Below are 21,612 nucleotides of genomic sequence, written 5' to 3' on the forward strand. Positions count from 1 at the left end.
GGATATAATTGTGCAATATTAAATTAAGTATAGGTTCTATCACATGTCGTAGTTCAGACTTGTTTACGACCTTCTCCAGTCAGACCTGCCGCGTTGTGCTGTAAAGAAAAACCGTCGAAGCTTTAAGCTGATAAAACAAGATTAATTGTAAAAAATGAGCCGATTGTTTGTTCTATGCGATATTTATTGGCAAGTTAGTTAAACCATCTCTCAATTTACAACTCTATATTGTTATATTATCATGTCAGGAATATTACAAAAGTATGTGAATTTGCAATATAAAGCGAATAAATAATTAATTTCATCATATTTAAGTGATTTGCATTTATAAATGTATTTTTTTACCAATTTTTGGAGGTTGGTAAAGATAGTACAGTATTTGATATTAATCATTGAAACTTTGTGGTTAAAATACTTAAAATAAAAATTTTGCTAAAATCGAAAGTTTTCCAAATTCAAGCCATTTTTAAAATTACTATATTTAAATAAGGGGGAATAAAAGTTAATACCTGCACCAAAAAATCACACTTAGCCACAAACTGCTTTTTTTAGTGGATTCTTATAAATCATCTATACAAAAATATTATTTAGATATCTGATTATCAATATTTTAATCAACAAACAAAAACTTATTACAATCAATATGAAAAAAATATTTGTACCCTGTATAAAAAAAGGTTACTTTTAAAAATATTTACGTAGAATAACTATACTAAGTTTATTTCGTTATTCATTTTTTTTAAATGCAACATTGTAAATTTATAAACAAGCTGCGTGCGCATGTGCAGGTTCAGTAATAACGCGTTAATTGTATTAGTATTAGTGACAAAACAAAACAAACTATAGAAATGTCAAGTCAGGGAATCTAACGAAATCCAAGTCGATCAAAATTTATAATGATGAATATTTATTGATGTATTGATTGATATCTGTGGTGTTTTACACTTAGAGTTTGTTATAAAAGAACAAATTGTAAAAAAAAGATATTTCCTGGGCGTCGAGAGACTTTTGAAAGATGTAAATTTTTAATGCAAAAAAAAACGGTTTCTGTTAAAACGGAACATTTTCTAAATTGCAGCCATTTAAAAAAAATATTATTTCTCAAATTGCTATATTTAAAAAAAGGTAAACAAAAGTAGACACACACCAAAAACGTAACTATCAAACTTCAATAACAATTATTTTTTTAAATTTTGAATAATAATTATGTTTGAAATATTTTCATTTCTTTTTTACATATATTTATTTCCCATAATAAATTGAAATTTTACATTTGTAAATTAAATTTGGAATTTTTAATTTTTTTATAACCTCTGTATATGTAAAAGCCCTTTAGGCTTTAATAAATAAATACAAAGTCACACTTAGCAACATACTGCTTTTTTTAGTGGGTTCTTATCAATCATCCATCCAAAAACATTTTTTAGTAATGTGATTAACAATATTTTATTGCGCAATTAGACGCAAAATCTTTTTAAATATGTTCATAATAAATAAATCGTGGAGTTAAAATGTTCTTTGTCCCTGTACGTTGAAATTTTGAACTTGCTATTCTGATATTAACCGTTTTGATGATACAAAATAGCAAGAACGGTATTACTTGCTTGAACCCAGGGCACGCGTGTCAAGGGTATAACTTTATAGCAGATGTGATGAACCATAAAACTAGTCAATCAATGTGGATGGCAAATACATCCGGACCGGTCTGAACCTATCAACAAATCACAGGAGACCAAAGAGCCGCCAGTGCTAAAGTCTTAAACTCTTTGACGGACCTCTCTGAGTCTGACAACTTCGATGATAAAATACCCGTAAGCAAGTAAGTCACAACCGCAACGTTTGATATAAATCATATTATGACGCATGGATAAGATAATTGCCCTCAAGATGTTTATTGACGTATCTTGTGCATGAACTCTATTCCCATAATGTACAGTTGACTGTTATTTAGAATTGGCAATAATTTTGACTATGAACGAATGACCCAAACCCAGTTCAACATTTAACCCTTTTCTGCCTGACGGGACCTGTGAGTCATGCTAAGTTTATTGGCCTGTATCTAAATATTTATATTGATTTCTTATCGTTTTCTGCCTGATTGTACTTCTAGATGAATTTTTACATCAATTAACTGTTTAATGAACATAATATTATTTTCAAATTTGCGGCATTTAAAACAATACCGATGACATTCCGAAACGTTTGTGTTCAACAATAATACGCTTTTTGCTGATTTTAAACTAGGTAAGTGCTTCAAAGTTTCTTTTATTTGTTGTTTACTGTGTTTATGATCATCATCATCATTCTGTTTCCGCCCCCTAGATGGAGCATATGGTTTACACAAAGAGCCTCCATGCATCTTTATCGACTACAAGTCAGGTTCTCGTCCCGAAGTTCTGACATAAACTGCCGACAAATAGTCAGCAGTGGACATCCAGGACGTTGAAAACCTGATGCTTTGTAAAGAAGGCAAGCGTGGTTAAGACTCTCAGGAGGAATCCGCAATATATTGCCTAGCCAACTGTATCGCTTCCGCTTGACGGCAGTTGTCACCGGAGTTTTCTGCGTCCGTTCTCTTATTACTTCATTGTTCACAAAGTCAAACCGTATGTTTTTTTACATTTACTATTATATTTATGAATAAATTTGGATATTTGTATTAATAATGGCGGCCTCCATGGTGTAGTGGTCAAGACGCTTGACTCACGCACGGAAGGTTCCGGGTTCGATTCCCGGTGAGAACACAAAAAATAAAATGTGATTTTTCTCAAGCCTGGGTGCTCTGTGATGTAATTCACCACTGTAATTAGGCCTCCTGGCCTGTTGTGGTGCAAAAAAAAAATGTAAAAAAAAAAGTAAAAAATGTGTGATAGAGACGCCTTGAGCCATCGCTAAAGGACTGTGTCCTATAAAATGCAGGTTTAAAAGCGCAAGTCGTGAACAACGTCAGATCTGAACAGAGAGGAGAAAGACAAATAATACGTCTATTTCTAATAATGTTCTCTCAGAAAAAAGAAAGTACATCGGCCTGTATTGGCGAATGAAAAAAAATCGATCCTTTTTTTTGCAGCACAACATGCCAGAAGGCTCTATTACAGTGGTGAATTTCACCACAACACCCAGGCTTGAAAACAATCACATTATATTTTGTGAGTTCTCACTGGCTCACCGGGAATCAAACCCGGAACCTTCCGTACGTGAGTCAAGCGTCTTGACAACTACATTTTCAATTGTATAAATGAATATCATACGATTGATAAATATTTATTTTCTAATAAGTAGTTACTGCCTGAAGAGACCATAAAGTCTCATTGTAATAAAACCCGAATAAAAAGCAAAATGATAGTATTTTAACACGCATCTCGTCTTATTTAACTCGTAACCAAACCTAAATAACAAAAAAAACATATACTTTTTTTTTTGAAACTTTGGGTTTGAAAGGGTTAAGCTACCACCATGGAGGTTCCGTTCAAATAAAATGTACCAAGCTTGACGTATGTAGATTATTTGATTGCTTTTTATTCGCATTTTGGCAATTCATGATATTTTTACGCATTATTTAATAAATAGCACGTACATACAATGTATGTAAAAAATATATAGTATAAAAATACGGTGATTAGATGAGAGCCACTTATGGACATAAAATAGAATTATTGACGTAACATATAAAATTCAAAATACGCATAAGATAGTAATGCGTGCATTTTAAAGGTTCAAAATCTATATTCCTATGTTATCTGTGTCCTGGCGGATTATAAATACAGTTCTGTGTGTAAAACTGAACCTGAACCTTAGACTCGATGGCTGCTCTCAGGAATAAATAAATAATAAGTTGATCGAGTGGAGATAAGTCCACCTGGTTGTGCAGTGGTTAGCGTGATTTCCTGCCATTCTTGAAGTCCTGGGTTTGATTTCGTGAATGATGGACGTGAAATATAATTTTTTGTCTGAACTGCAATCATATAAATTTCATCGTTCCTGGAATAGCACATGTAGCGTAAACCTCACCTTCGTGCTGTGGATGATCGAACTACGCTGCATTTGGTTTATCAATACAGTGCTCTATGCACCTCTGGGTGTGGAGAGGGGGGTGATTTTGATGTTTAATAATATCACATAATAAATATTTAAAATTAAAAAAAAAAAAAATTATTCATAAATTTCATAAAAAGTACAAGTTTTTGTAAAATTCTAAATATAACTACTTTTTTATATCTAGTAAATGTTATCACTGTAACTCTCCAACAAAAAAAAAACTAACTCTTGTGCTTGGAGAGTGACTTACACTGTTTTAGTTGTTAATTTATAAGAGTTTATATAATTTAAAATACGAGTACATGAAAAGAAAAATAAATATATGGGATGTATAAAGAAAAAACATAAAACTTATTAAATTTATTTAAATTTATTTATTTATATATTTTCGAAAACTCGGTGAAATGACTTATTAACAATTGAGGAAATACGAGCTTTAGCTCCTAATTTAACTATGACTTTTGAAATATTTAATGATTATAATAAAACTATCCAAATTACAGATGAATCTGTATTATCTTTTCAACCATTAACTGGCATAAATGAACATATAATAAAATAAACAATTTTCGGTAAAATTTGGGCAAATCGTAGAAACGTATATATATATTTTTTTATTATTTTTAATGTGAATTCATTTGCGACGCATCAGGCTTAACGAGTACCCACTGGTTGTTACTTTTTACCTTGTATGACTTGTTTACCATATAAGTTGTTTGGATGTGTTGTTTCTTGTATTGCTACCTGTTCATGAATAATTTGAACCCCAAATCCATACAGGAACATGTCAGCACATTTCACGGTGAGAGGTGCGGTACTTAAAATACTCGTACAATTAGTTATCAATTTACATCATGTTAAAGACTAGTGATGCGATTGAAACTAAGCGTCATAAGTGTCAAGCTAAATAATTATTGCGTTTTTTGTCAAAATGGGCCAAATCAGTTTATTTTATTTTATTTTTTATTTTTTTTATTCAGAAAAAATACAATTATACATAATAATTATTAAAAAAACAACAATTTGTTTTACATAAAAAGACCAAGTTGTTTTATATTGCTTTTTTCATGAAAATCATTTTGTCCAAGTGTAACATTTTATTAACTTTTGGTGCAACGTACCCTAAATGAATTGTATGCAATAATTAAAACAGAAAAAGACATATTTAATTTTTAACGAAAACTCAAACAACATTATTTGCGGAAGCATTAAAGGAATATACATCTTCAAACATAAGCATAATGGTGAATGTTACACAGTGAGTAAAGTGGCTTCTTAAACCAGTTAATAACATTTCATGAGCCTTGTAAAATACAAGACTTCTATATTAAGTTCTAGAAAGTGTTGTTCATCGCTGTTGAAATATATGAATATTATTTAAACATAAATTAAAAAGCTAAGAAAAAGTTAAAAATAACTGCCTTTTTTATTGCAACTGGCCCGTTTCCAAATAAATCAGTTTGTGACTTTTATTTCATTGTATTTTTAAAAATTGTAATAGATTTAATCATTAAAAGTTAAAATATTATTGGTTAAACCAGCATGAACCATCTGGAATAACATGATTAAATGATTTTTCATTTCTGCATATTTATGTTGAGTTTTTTATAAAACCTGAAGATGGGAAGATCTGTGGTTTCCGAAACTAGTAGTACTTCAAAACAAACTCAAGTGGTGTTAAAAGTTTATCTTCTTAAGCAATTTAGAAGGATTTTTCAGAATGTATAATTATTTACCTATTGGCTCCCAGTAGTGCATTGGTACTTCAAATGCATTGATTCTGTTTATGTAATGTCTGGGGATCAATCTTGGCCTCAGATTCTAGTACAGAAACTGGATAATTGCAACATGAACTTGCTTTAAAATTAATATTTGGTGTTCGCTCTGCCAGGAATCGACCCCAGAACCTCAAACAACGTCGGTAAACTTTCCAACTACTACAGTACGAGACGGAGTTATCTCCACTCGATGTCGGTATCAGAATTATCTGACAACAGCCATCTAGCCAAAAACTCAAGTCCAGAGTTCAAGTTTCGTTTCTTGCTCTACCCCAACATGATTCCTATTTTGTCAAACAATTATTATTATGGATAAATTAAATAGCGCCATTTTCGTAATATAATACCTCAAGGGCGTTTAACAAAATGATTCTATGGAAGTTGATTTAATATGAACTTTTTTATTTATTATTATAGTTTTTTTTTTTAAATTATAAACAAAGATTAATAATAAAAATAATGTGACCTCATTGCGGTTACCCGCGCCGAGATTACTTAACAATATACTTTTTGAAAAACATTTTTGCATGTATGAATAATATTTTTACAGTCGACCTCGTGGTGTAATTATCAGCGCGTTTGTCTACCATTTAAGAGGTCTAAAGTTCGATTTCTGACATGGTTGATATGAAATATTTATTAAAAAGGGTGTTTTCACACTTGAATATTTCCCTGGACTGGTACCTGAAACGTAAGACTGATCATCTTTCCTTCATGTAACAAAAAAGGTCAAGATACGCTGATATTGGTATACCAATGCAGTGCCCTATGCACCATCAGGTGCGGAACGGGAATAATGAATGAATGAATAAACAAAGAAGACTTAATACAGAGAGATAATTAATAATATGTTTTGTATAACAGTTTGAAACACTACGCATTTAAATATGTATATATTTAATTTATGCATAAAAGAAAAAAAACATAGCATAAACCATACATTTGTGGAGCAATTGAATTCAATATTGGTTTAGGCGAATGAGACAATCCATTTTACTTCTGCTTCAGCTCCACTATCCATTTATTTATAGCCTTTTAAAACATTTTCTAATTTCTAATTGTTTTAATAGCCAGTGAAAATAAGTTAAAGATTTTAATTGCACTATTAAAATAAATTAAAACTAAATATTAAAAATAAATATTTGTGTATTTTAAAATAAATAAGAAGCTTGTTAATTGAATTGGCATTCACCCATCGACGGGATATCAACCATCGATGGGAGGAGTGCTCTCCCGAAACTGTAGTAGTGTTATTGTAAAATAATAACAAATTTATAACACTAATAACAAAGTTTTATTTTCATAATAATAGATAAATAGGAAGCTATTTATTATGAACATTATGTTTTCCATTTTAAGAAAAATGTAATTAGCATTAATTTTTACAATATGTACTTGCAGATTTAAGAATTTTTGGTTTTATCGAATATGACTCGAGGTGTGTACATGCCTAATTTGATTTTCTAAAGGGTTGTAAGCCAGTTAGACGAGTATTCGAGAAAGTGGCTGAACATGAATAACCTTTGCAACCCGACAGCCCTCACAAATGAAGCGAAATGAGGTACACCTGCCCCTTTCAAATCAAAGGAGTCACTATGTATTAGAAGTATATTATGTACGTGCATGAGTCTCAATAAAGACCCATTCCTAGTAACAAGTAATGCAGCTAACAAAGGGTGCACGGTATTGCTGTATCAGAACAACCACTAAGTGGATCGATAACTTTAAGCTTTTAATGTCGACCAACACTTATTAAATTAATAAATCTATGTTTTCATATATTTTTTAAATATTTGAATGTAGGCAGAATGGTGAATATTTTTGGTGTAAGTGAACAGTGTGTAAAGTTTTTCTTTTTATTTTAGTATTCACGATTATTTGGCACATTATTTATTTCTCTAATTTCACACTGTAGTATTAAGTGAGTTTATAGAAACCATATCACAATTATCATTTCAATTATGTTTTTGAATTATTTTCTATTGATTTCAATGATACTATTATTTTGTATATTTAATTATATATGTAACTAAATGTGTATATTTTATATTTAAATATTTGTATTTGATTATTTTTAACGTTTTTATCTTTGGAATTTTATTATTTATTATTTATACTTTGTTGTTCTGGATTGTTATTCTATTGCATTACATGTTATTATCAGTTACCTAATTTTTCTATGAATTTTTATCGTTAATTCAACTCAATTAATTTATTTAACTATAACATATAAATTACAAACATACATTCAATGCGTACATATTATAAAAAATATATATATATATATATATATATATATGAAAGAGACTCATGTCAAAGTAGTAGGAGAATCTTGCTCCGGAACCCCTTCGGATACATGGAACAGATCAATATCCAGAGCGATGTTGTTCAGAGTAGCGGTAGCCCTTCCATCAGGCAAAGCCATCGGCAGGTTCGTCCTGTATATCGGAATATGAAACAATTTATGCCGACGCTGTCTTAGGTAATTATCAGGAACGTACAAACCAATGCTGATCATAATCTCAGAATTATCGACAATACCGCGCAACAATCGTTAAAAATGTGTTAATTATTATGGCTTGACATGGACACAGCCTAAAAAGCCTTAATAAATTCATTAATATATAAACGAGTGTAATTTTGAATGAATAAATTAATAAACAAAGTGGCCACTTAAACCAGCCAATAACAAATCATTAGCATTGTAGATGCCTAGACTTCTATATTACCTTCTCAAAAGTGTTCTTCATCTCTGTTGTAATATATTAAGATTTAATGACAGTTAGTGCACACATTTTGCCGGTGGTTATGTAGCTTTTAATTATGATAACAATGGCATTCTCAATTTGAAATTTATACATTTTGACTTAGGACTTTGAAAAATCACTTAAATTAATTTGAATGTTTAATAACCCTATGTTAATGTGTTAGTGACAATGTTTTTAAATAAAATATTCTAGTATGCTTACTAATAATTTCATAGCGAAATTAAGGTTTATTTGGTTCACCGACAGGTACTAACACAATAAAATATGGTTATACAACATACAAACACTCATGCATCACATAATGAATTATATCATCATCATCAAACCCCTATTCTCCCTGGTGGTTTTCAATTCAATGCAGCATATCTCGATAATCTGTTACTGGTAGGTTAGGTGATCAGTTTTACGCTTTAGGTACCAGTTCAGGGACAATAAAATACATCGGTGGAAAACCACCTTGAAAAACAAATATTTCATGCCAACCTTCCTTCCAACAGTAAATTTCTTATCAGCACCAAGCAACTATCTTAAATCAAATAAATAACTCCATAATAATATACCTATACTGTTCTATTTTCGAATATGGGCGCAGTTTTGTTTCAATTCTTCATTGAATTTTATTTTTTTTAAATCTTGTAATAAAATACTACTTAACGTTCAATTTCGACATTTAAAAAAATGATGTATGTCGTTAATCAAATAATTATAAACAATTAATGAAATTGTCCCCACGTAGAAAGGCATATAACATACAAACAAAAAAGTGCTATTTAAATGTTAAATGGTTTATACAGCAATAAGGTACCATTAACAATCGTTACTTTTGGGAAATTAAAATTGTTTCAGTACAATTTAAAAAAAAAACTTAATATATCTTTGGTATAAAGTTTTTGTTGAATGACTCTAAATAAAACAAAATCACGCATACTATGTAGGCATAATTCAATTATATGCAGCCTTAAATGTTATGTGGTGTGGTTTTGCCAAGGAAATTAATTTAATTAAAAATTTTATAATTGTTTTAAATACAAGTACTAGCAGCTATAAGGGTGATTCGTGTCCATCAAATGCTCTGTGTTTTGAAAATAAAAAATATGAAAATAAAAAAATATGAAAATAAAAAATATGAAAATAAAAAATATGAAAATAAAACATTATAGATTCATCTGTGCGTCCAGGTGGTGTTTGCGCCAATGACTTTCTCGGAAAGGCCATTTCATTACTCCAGAACTCAGCTTGTTCGAAAGTTTTTCCTGGGGTTTGATGAGAATGAGGTAGTGTTTTATCTCAATAAATGACCTTTGAGATGGTGATATTATTCACAGTGAACATTGATTTCAACTTCTGTACAATTATATTGCTCTGGTAATATGTCACTCGAAGCTAAACTGGCAGTGCATAACGGAGTTTTAGTCCCAACACTTATGTATGGAAGTGAAACATAGAACTGGCAGAGAAAGGATGAAAGCCGAGTGAACGCGGTTGAAATGCAATCTCTTAGACAAATGTGTGGGAAATAAGTGTATGACAGGGTTACGAATGATGAAATCAGACGAAAATGTAAATCTGAGTCAAGTATAATTAATAAGATGAAGAAAGAGTCTCTGAGATAGTTTGGTCACGTAGAACGAATGGACGACAAAATAATGGTAAAACAAGTACATATGGCGAAAATGAACGGTTACGTGAGACGAGAACGACCAAGGAAGACGTGGCATGATCAGATAAACCAAAATCTTAAGTCTGGTCATGTCAAAAGCAGACAGAACCGAAGGGCATGTATGACAAGATGTATGAATGTGGAAGAAGCTAGGAATGTATGCCAGGATAGACGTGGCATAGTGTGGCGGTCCATTCTCTCTGCCTACCCCTACGGGGAAATGGCGTGATAATAGTAGTAGTAGTAGTAGTACAAGATGTTTAATGTTTCAATCGAGTCACTGCACTGCGTTCGCTTTTCCATTGAACTCAGACTTAACCCCCTTAAGCGGTCCTCGTATGTTTTTTTCCTTAGAAAAAAAAAGTTTCTTTTATAAATACCATTTTATTTTATTTACAAAGGAAATTGTGACAAAAATCTAATTTCGTTCCAAAATACATGGTCTATGTTAAACATCCTTCATTAAAAATTTATTGAATATGAACGAATCGTAATCTTGAAATGTTAAAGGCATATTAGTTACCATTTATTAATTTCCGGAAATACCACTCAAGTCGATACTGATGATACAATTCAGGTCCTATGAATGTCTCTAAGTCTGCTTAGGCATAGAATATAAGGATGTGGTGTTAGTGTTTATTATTTTCGTCTGACTCACGCCTTTGTCCTTCCCTACTTATTCAAGTTCTCGTACTAATTCTTAATAAATCTTGGTCCTATAGAGAAGGTTCAGGGACGCCGTCATTAGAAAAAAAAATCTTTTCATCATTCGCTGGTGACTCATATAAGCGCGGTGAAGTAAACGTATGATCAATACGAAAATTGATTTTAAGCAATGATTTAATTTAGTCTTAAGCTTGTATTTCGTAATAATTAGACTGCATAAAATATTTTACAATTATCGATTCTAAACCTTGGGTAAAAAGTAATGTTTTTTTTTAAAATTAATTAAACCATGTATGGTAATATCATAAGTTTTGTAAAAGGTAATTTTCCCGTATATGTTAATAAAATAAAATAAAATAAATATCCACCGCGGGTAGCTGTGATTATGTAGTGATAGCATTTGACAATCTTGGATGAGGTCTCCGGTTCATTTTAGACTGAACCAAAACTAAATATTTATTTTAAGTATTTTCTAACAGTATATTTTTGTGTTTTGGAATAAATTGTATTCGCGGTCTGATTTTTCTTCATACAAACGAATTCCGTATTTTTTTCATGGATTATGGCACTAGTGGAGGTATTTTTTTATATGCCATAGATATTTACCATCGGCGTGTCTCTAATGCTTTGTTTTTTGATAAATTGTTTCTTATGGGAGCTAGAAACATCCAAAAACCTTAAAAAATGCCTGGTTTTATGTACAGTTTTTGGGTGTCCGGTATTCAAATATGTAAAATAATTTTAAAAAACGCAAAACTTACAACATAGAAAAATTTATTCTGCTACTCTTTATGAAAACACTACAATCGGTTTAGTTTAGGGTCCGGAAAACGGCGCAACCAAACTTCGATTTCAGCTAGGCATAATCAGTCCGTCACGTCGTGTAATTGTCGTCCTCACACAATATCGGGGAGGCGTCTGCGAGGAAGTGGCAGAAGAACTGTGTTCAAATATCTATTGATCAAATTTCTCTGCCATTACCTTTCTCTTTTAATGCTCTTCTTGATGCTTGGCCATTGCCATGGGAATAATATTCCTCATCAAGGAGGGTAAACATTATTTCCCTCCTCGATCCGTCGGTGCTTAAAATCTCTTTAGGTTATCTCAAATCACTGGACAATCCTATTTTTATCAAGTGATGGTAAATTTAATAAAAAATATTTGTTTTTAATAATGTTGATTCCTTTCAGTATTACTGCGGATATCCTTATCAATTTTCTAAACACGTCCTGAGATCTTGTCCTTTTTTCCCTCTCTATGGATACTGGATAGATGTTCTTCCTACTTTCTGTTATTCTTTAATAAATACTATAAAATTTACCGATCTGGTGGTTTTCTTAAATGATTTTAAAGCATTAAAAAAATTCTGTAATCATTTCGGCGGATTGATCATGTCCAATTCAATGTCAATTTAATTCCAATCCGTAAAGAATTCACTTTCCTTTTTTTTAATACAATAAATTACGTGTTATTTATATCTTGATTACTTTCTTTCAGGATAAAGATGGTCAAACCTAGCTTTTCTCGTACGGCAACGAGCAATTTTTTCACCGTCAAGAAGACTTACGTCTACAGATGCGGTGTTCGGTGGGCAAGCAGTAATTGTAATAATACAATGATGTGTAAGCGATAATTGAGATAAATTTTATGTTTTTATATACGTACATATCTACATACATTATACTTCTGATTAAGCAAAATTTAAATGATGGAAAATATAGGTACAGAAATACACGTCCCATAAGTAAATAAAAAATATATTTTATACTTTCTGAGTTGGTACATTGGATTTTTAATCAATGTAATGTTTTTAAAATTATTTTGTCTAATAAATAATAAAAAAACAAAGAAAGTTTTACTAAGCAAAGAATTTTAGTAAATCTCAACGCTCCCCATAAAACCACGAGGTAATTAAATAAAATCTACTTTAATCAATATTACACGGCTGATTAATGTGATCTGCATTCATAATTGCATAAAATCAATGGTTCGTATAATATTGCCCTGTACCGACAGGAGAAACCTGTATTATATATGTAGTATTTACCATTTTCATGTTTAATTGAATTTATCTTGCGTTACGAATGAAACAGCCCGAATAAAATTAAATCAGGTTTAAATTTTCCGGTCTTCTTTATTTTATAGCGGATATGAAAACAGACTTAGATGGTAGTTCAAATATACTCATTTATATTTTTACGGTAAGACGAGTTAATATTATATTTTTTAAACTATATACTTTACTTATTTATGCTTCAATATCTGATGGTTAAAAATATTTTTGATCTAAATAAACAGATTTAACATTAGTACAATTGTCGTTAAAAAAATCAATATCAAAAACGACAGTCGATTTCTATAAATAAAAAACCAAAACAGTGTTATTGGTAGAAATATAAAATATATTTCAACAGTATATACACATGTTATCCTACGAATGATTTTGTTTAATTTTTTTTATCATAAAGTACACAAATTTATTTTGTTTAGTATTCATAAACTTTAAAAGTGTCACTTACTAATAGTGACTGCATCATAATTGAATGTGCCTACTTTGTTTTCATAAAAGTCCTAAGGTGTAGACAGCATAAACCCGTTTAATTTTAACAAAAAATTTAAAGAATATTGACGATATTTTTACGGAAGGTTGCTGATGAAGATTTAATGATAAAGACAATAGTTTTTTTGTACCTTATTTATTGATAACATCCCTTAACTGAGAGTTTATCTTGGGAATAACCACAGAATACCCTTAAAGGAAAAAGTAAACAAAGTGATTAACTTGTGTACCTTAATAAAATAAGTGTTTTACCTGCTAAAATATGTATGAATATCAAGTACGGACATGATAAGATACTCACTCATTCAGATAGTTATGAAGTTGAATGCAAATATTACCTAATTAGTTTTGTGAGGAATCTACTTACCTAATATAATAAATAAATATATTTTTTGAATAAACACAAAACTGCGTATTACTATTTGTTCCGAAAAATATATCGAAAGCTGTAGTTAGAAATATTTTTTTAATTTAAAGCTAGAGTTGTTGGTTTTTTTTTTAGATGAACGAATTTTATTATATACACAGTGTTCCAGAGCCAGACCGTGAAACTTCTGAGGAACATTTCGCTTGGCAAACTTAAAAAAATCCCTACCAAGCCGATTCCCTTGTCCACGTCCAGTGCGTATCACTTCCGTATTTAATAACGTAACGTAACGTATTTAAACACAATTTATTTGTATAGGAGGGGTAAAGGTTTATGAAAGTGATGCTAATCCGAGAAATTGACGATATACTCAATTTTCAAAATACAAAAATGAGTTTTTGGAAAAAGTTCATTAGGATTTTTAAATCTTTACCACGAAGAATGTTCCTCGTTTAATTTAACCGAAAGTTTCACTGCCTGGCCCCATAACACCGTGTATAAGAACTATTTGAGTAGGTTCTACTGCATAATATGTCATTTATACATGTATTTGTGTAATTATTCGTATTATACGAGTAAAATTACGTACTGACACTAAAATATACATCTAGATAAGTGCATTTATGTATTAATATTGGTACTGACTTCTTTTTATTGATAATTGTTCATTGTTCTATTATGTACCAAAATACAACACGTGTATGAACATGTTGTTATCGTGATCAAGTTGTTCGTCTTTTATACTTATAATATGACGTAATAATTGGCCATCAATTTCCTCAGAATGATTCCTTATTGATAATTACAAAGGATTGGCCTCAGCAGACCAAAAAATATGAACCACTCCTTATTTCACTAGATGGAAAGTAATTTGTAAGAAACAAAAGATATTAACTTATTATGAATATTAAAAACATGTTCTTGCCAAATCGACGCTTTAGTTTGTTTTCGTCTAACAGACTATATTTAACAAAATGGAGTAAAGTATACAGGAGTTCTGATAAAGCCTTTATTTATAAAATTAAATTGGCAAATTTAAAAAAAAAATGTTTAAGGGGTTTTTTAGCGAATTTCGTCTTAAGTTGTGGTCATTATTTATGCCTATTTCTTAAAAATAAACTTTATTTCTGTAGATTTGTGTTTTGGTCTGTATGACAAAAACAAATTTAAGCGACGAAACGACTTATTGTGATCTTTCTACTGAGTAATAGTGTAAAAAGATATATGACAAATGCTCATCTAATAGAGCTTTTTATTGTTAAAAATAAGCATTTGCCTTCTTAAGATTCAAAAAAATATTTCTCTTTTGTAACCATTTTCATCGAACTATAAATAACTCACTATCAGAAATTAAGAATCAATTTGGGGGAAAGTGGGGTTAAAACTTCAAATCTCTGATCTTTTAGGTAGAGCTTCGCGTAGCTGTAAATCATTCAGTTTATGACTATGTTTTAATTATCTTCATTATAATTTTCCTTTTTGCACTCAGTGGTGCATAAGGTACTGCATTTGTTAACCAAATGCCGCATATTTCAATCATCTGTTCCATGAAAATAAAGTAAACAGTCCTGCGCTTCAGGTGCATAAGGTACTGCATTTGTTAACCAAATGCTGCATATTTTAATCATCTGTTCCATGAAAATAAAGTAAACAGTCCTGCACTTCAGGGGCCAGTCCAGGAGCAATTAAATTTTGCAGTTTAAACAATATTTAATATCAACATTTTACATCCACCTTGTTAGGAATCGAGCCCAGGATTCAAACAATTTAGGCCAACGCGCCAATCACTACACATATAAGCGGACTTATCTCCACTTAATTACCTCACTCAGGATTTTTACCTCAGAGAAGTCATCGAGTCGAAAACACTCGTCCAGGATTCTGGTTCTATTTAACACACAGAACTGTATTTTTTATCAACCTGGATACATGAATAAATTGAAGTCTATCATCATCACCTTAAGAAACTTCTAACCTCGTCCCTATCTCCAGCTGTCACTCTCTTATTCCTGATGCCTGTGGATGTGGTGTTTCTCTCCATAGATTCCAATCACTTTATTTATGTCGTTTCTCCATTGGTTTGTGTTTTGGAGCCTTGTAAGGTGTTTTCAATTTTTCTTTCCTTCTAACTACCAAAAAAGTTGTCCTAGTTTGAAAACGGGTAGCAAAAGCAATCTAGTTTGTTACAATTTTTATTTCATTCTAATTCATAAATTTAATGCCAAGTGCATGAGAATTTATTATTGATCAAATGGGGCACACTTCCTGTGTTAAGGAAGTGTTTGGAAGATTGAGGCATGTGGCAGGATGTTACTTTAACATATAATAATGCATGTAGATTATAACATTCTTACAATAATAATAATGTGTACCTATTACAAGTGATCATGTTTCTCAATCGTGGTACTCCTTTTTGTGCTAAAGGGTGGGTTTAGGTTCAAAATCTGGATGATTCAATGATTACTCTTCTGTAAACAAAAACATTTTTATTTATAGAGTTATTTATTTTACTTAATAATATAATATTAGAATATTTTAATAATTTTTTGGTATTTTTTGTTGTTGTATGTTTATCGATACAAGGTAGTAAGTTTGATATTATGTTACTGATAAAAAAAAATGTTTTTCAAAGTTTTCCGGTTTACATCGGAAAAAAAAGAGAATTATTTTTATAAAAAAGCCTTAGACTGATCACCATACGATTATGTGCATCCGAGTAAGAATAGTACGATCATAATGATTTATAAATTTGACAAAGCACTTGTGTGCTTTGTCGCTTGTGGAATCTTTAAAACTAAAAACTAGAAACGCGCCGAATATTCGATAATTATTCGTATTCGGCATGGTTTTATATGTTTGGTATTCGACATAAAGTTCTGTTGAAATATCAAATATTTACCGAATATTAAACTGCTTATGGTAAACACACACTAAATCAGCGAATGGGACCGCCAGCGGAAGCATGTGACTTTATTAAAAGCGCTAATCCAGCGTTTTAATGGTAAAATCAAATTACTTACATGTCTTCCTCGTTGACACAGGGGTCAGCCATTCGGAAGCGTGCGCTCCCATTCCTCTTCAATTTGTACCCTGTCTTACATATATTATACCAAGAAATATAACAGTGAAATAAAATTAAATCATATATTCTACATTCATTGAAAGTTTAAAGTATTTAACATTTTGCCTGGCGTCTATCGAACCTGTACAAACTTGTCAGAGTGACAAACCACACGTGTAATGAACCGAATTATTCGACCAAATATTTGGTTCGGTAAACGCGAAACCAAATAATGTTCGTATTGAGTTCGGTTCAAAAAATCCATATTCGGCGTGTCTCTACTTCAAACGTTATAGGTTTTACTATTTCAAACAGATTGTTTTTATACTGTACTTTTGTTAAAAATAAATAATAATTAAATAAATACTCGTGACAGGAAATCCCGTTTTTAATCAAAGCACGACATATTTTTATCATAAACGTGCTCTAACTTATCGTTGGATTTAAGATCTATGGTACAAAAATAGAATAAATATCGTCCCTTCTCCTATTCCGTAATACTGTAAATCTATTTCAGCATAATACGTCGTTTGATATGATTTAAAGATTAACCTTAGCCCTTTTCATAGAAACTGCTTACCAGCGGGAAGATAATACAAATATTATTATTATCTGCATCTTAGAATGTAAAGCAGATAACTGATTGAAAACATCGTATGTATTTTTGTAATTTATATTTTATTCTGAAAATATTTACTAATCAAAAATTAAATACACACGTTATTATAAGACGTTACTCCCCATTATGTACACAAGAATTCTTTTTTCTCTAACGTAATGGAAAATATTAATACTAATGTATTCAATTAACATAAAGTTTATTTATATCCAGTTGTAATATTCCACACTTACATTTTTTTTGAATAAACTAAAAAATCCATAAAAAACTGGTTATATTGAAAACAACTTTTATGATATTACATATTTATTATTATTTACGATGTATGACAATTTGTTTTACATGCTTATGTAAAAGTATGTACGATTGATCATATTTTCAAGTGTATGAAAAAAAAATGTAAAACAAGTTAATTCATTTCATATTTGACTGTTAACTTACTTACTAAAACAAATAACAATACAATTATGCTACTTTTTATGTCGGTAGTTATTTTTTTTAATGTTTGTCAATCAATCAAAAACTATACGTAAAAGGTGTTAGTTAAAAACAAACTTAAACCCGTATGCAGAGACAAACCTTAAGGTGAGGTAAGTACATTCTGTTGTCTTCGCCTTCAAGTTATTCTCTGCATATGAGATTAGAATGTACTTTCCTCACCTTAAGTTTTGTCTCTGCATACGGGGCTTAAACTCCTAATTTAAAAATAAAATAAAAAAGTCTAGTTACTTATTAGGTACATAGTTACCTAAAAAAATATCAACCAAACTATGGTAGGAAGTCTAGGACAAAGGTTTTTCGGCTTTATTTACCGTTCGTTGAAATTCATGACTAAATATTTTTTTATAAAACTAAAAACGGTTTTATAATTATTTTTAAATTATTATAAAAACTAAGGCGGGAGAACGTATTAAACATTAAGTAGACACGCTGTTTTATTTATTATTTAATTTTCATATATAAAGTTAAGTTATAGTTTTAATTTGTATTACAGCTTGCTTTTGTGTTCGCACAGTCCTTTATATAATACAACACTTTTTATTTAGCACATACTTAACATTTTTTCATTATTACCTACTAATACGCTTGTAAGTGCTTACCGTACATTAGGGCGAGAGATCGCATTTTGACAGCCTTCGACCTTATTTCACAATTATTTTTACAATTCCATACTTTTCTCCCATACATTAAGTTCGGCACCAGAGCTCCACTGTGAACTTCTAGATTTGCTTCCTTCGACAAACTTTTGTTGGCCAAAGTAGATTTCAGTGCACTGTTCACCCTGCTCCCGGCACTCATTATCCTTTCAATATCTTTCTCAGTCTTTCCGTCTCTAGTAAAAATACTTCCCAGATACACAAACACTTCTACCTGATTCAGAATATATCCATTCACACTGATCTCACATTTAGTTATAATTTCATCCCTTTCAAAGACCATAACTTTCGGTTTATCAAGATTTATACGCTTCGGAAAAGAACCCTACAATAAGTTATTAATTGTATTTAAATTTATTTCAACAGAGAGGGAAAACATTTTTGAGAAGATAATATGGAAGTCTAGGCATGTACAGGGCTTATGACCTGTCATTGGCTGGTTTAAGTGGCCACTTTACGCACTGTGTAACATTCACCTTTCTGCCCATGTTTGAACATCCACATTTCCTCAACTCTTCCATCTGTTGACTTTTGTGAAGTAAAAGAGCTGAAACCTTCATCGGGCGGGTGAGATTTATCCGGCTGAACCAAATCACCTACTAGGCAACGCTTGAAAACAATTTTCTAATTTGTATACTTCTTCTTTTACCAGGTAGTTAATTCAACAATGTTTGAGTATGTCCAAATGCTTGCAGACTGGCTGGATTTCTTCCCTAGAGAGTGACTTATATTTGAATTTATTTCAACAGTGAGGGAAAACATTTTTGAGTTCATTATTAAACATTATAAATTGGTTCCAGATATGGAGTTAGTAGATTTTCAAAATAAAATAAGAAGCATACAAACATATTGGGTAGGTACTATGGTTGAATAATTCCGATAGTCTTCCACTTCAAACGAGGTCACATTTCCTTAGTCTTGGTTCACGGCCGCCCCTCCCTCCCTCTTCAATACATTACACATACATTATGATTGGATCAGAACTCACTTGAGCATGTAAGTGATGCTAGATCGAGCATGAATTCGATGCGCAATAAACTCCAAAAACATCCAGCTAATTATAATATAATACTACCAGTAATTTTACGAAAGGATTGAACTTCTGGGAATGTAATTTTAAAAAGCATTTTTCGAAATAATGATATGAACGGTTTCACGCTTTGGTTAGCCTGATACACTTTGTGTTAGAAATATCATGTTTTACCTTTTAAGGTGCGGTCCGTATAATTGACTTAGATATTATTTACAAGATTGACATCACAATGAACTTTTAAATTTTAATGCTTTCATTGTAAACTGTTCATTAAAGATAATATTTTATAAAATAAAAGTCTTTAAAAACATTCTGTATATTTTTTTTGAGTGCCTTGCTGTTTGCGTGCTGAAAACTATAAAAAAATACAAACTATTACTTTCGACTTTTAACTATTTCTAATGATCAAACAACTCGGCCTTAAAAATAAAAAAGTTCAGCCTGACAAATTTACCACTAATAGACTAATTTGACCCCATATATTTTTGCATGACAATGTCTTCCCTGAAGGTTTTCGAGTATTTGCTATTATGTTCTGATGCATCGTTCTCCCATAGTTTATATTTTAAGTACTGAAGTCCGGTGGACTTGTGAATTTTAGTAACATTGTTAATGTGTTGTCATTATACGTGTTTGCGAAAAAAAATTAATATGTTATGATAGACTTATCGATAATAATAATAATGATTTATCAACAATATTTTGAGTTTGTCCAAGTTTTTGTAGACAAGGACTGGATTCAACTCCCTAGGGAGCTGTTTATTTAAGTGTGTAAAGTGGCCACTTAAACCAGCCATTGACAGGTCATAAGCCCTGTAGATGCCTAGACTTCTATATTACCTTATCTTAATTGTTCTTCATCTCTGTTGTAATATGTTAATATAAACAGTTCCCCATGGAGTTGAATACAGTCATTGTCTACAAAAATTTGAACAAACTCAAAATATTGTTGATAAATTACACGGTCCATGAAAAAGTATAGAAATTGAAAAAATAACATTTTCAGGCGTTGCCTTGTATGTAGGTGAAATTATTCAATTAGATGAATCTCACCTGCATAAATAAAGGTTTCAGCTCTTTAACTTCACAAACATCAACAGATGAAAGAATTGAAGGAATATAGATGTTCAAATATAGGCAGAATAGTAAATGTTACACAGTGTGTAAAGTGGCCACTTCAACCAGCCATTGACAGGTCATAAGCCCTGTAGATGCCTAGACTTCTATATTACCTTCTCCCTAATGTTCTTCATCTCTGTTGTAATATGTTAATAATGATTTATTTACAAAACTTACGAATTCTCTACATACATACTTATGTAATAGATTTCTGTGGATTATGTCTAGTCTGCCTAACAAGGTACAACCTGTTTTAAGGCAGACATTTTTATTCAAAAATAAACAATAAAATGACGACCTACTAGTTGATTTATTATAAATTTATACAATATTTATATCATTTATTATTCTAGAATGTTTTTTAGTAAGTTTTCCGATTATTCTTTACCTAAATCCAGTAACTATTTTATTCCAAATTTATTTAATTGAATTCGGGTCATGGCTTTGTAATGTTCGGGTAACATATTGAATACTTTGGGGCCCAGAAACCTGAAATTTCTTTGCCCGAATTCAGAGTTTGTGGTAGACTCCATGACCCATCCTTATGTTTGACTTCTGGTAATGTGGGAATGTTCCTTTTGGGATTTGGTAGAATAATTTGCAATAATAATGATCATAGGTATTGCATAATTGTATTAAAATTAGGATTAATTAATATGTAATATTTATTAATTGATTAGACGGTAGTATGTTTTGAATACTGAGGCGTCAAACTTGCTGTTTTGTAAATTACAGAACATTGCTGATACTCTGTTATCGGGTACTTATTCAATGCCCTATGCACAA

At 30.9% G+C, this 21,612-nt stretch overlaps 1 long non-coding RNA gene across 2 annotated transcripts in view; it reads left to right on the forward strand.

The window, feature by feature from the left end:
* Positions 1–21,612, forward strand: part of LOC148285520 (uncharacterized) — a 367,314-nt gene that overhangs the window by 262,352 nt on the left and 83,350 nt on the right. Inside the window, exon 3 of one of the 2 annotated variants that reach the window (XR_015821924.1) lies at positions 12,408–12,532. The exons of the other annotated variant lie outside the window; for it this stretch is intronic. This is a non-coding gene — a long non-coding RNA (uncharacterized LOC148285520). The remainder of the gene's footprint in view (positions 1–12,407; positions 12,533–21,612) is intronic. 2 annotated transcript variants of the gene reach the window in all.

This window comes from Micrasema longulum, unplaced genomic scaffold, assembly GCF_059751315.1.
Source record: "Micrasema longulum isolate JH-2025_06_02 unplaced genomic scaffold, ASM5975131v1 h1tg000027l, whole genome shotgun sequence".
Taxonomy (NCBI): Eukaryota; Metazoa; Arthropoda; class Insecta; order Trichoptera; family Brachycentridae; genus Micrasema; species Micrasema longulum.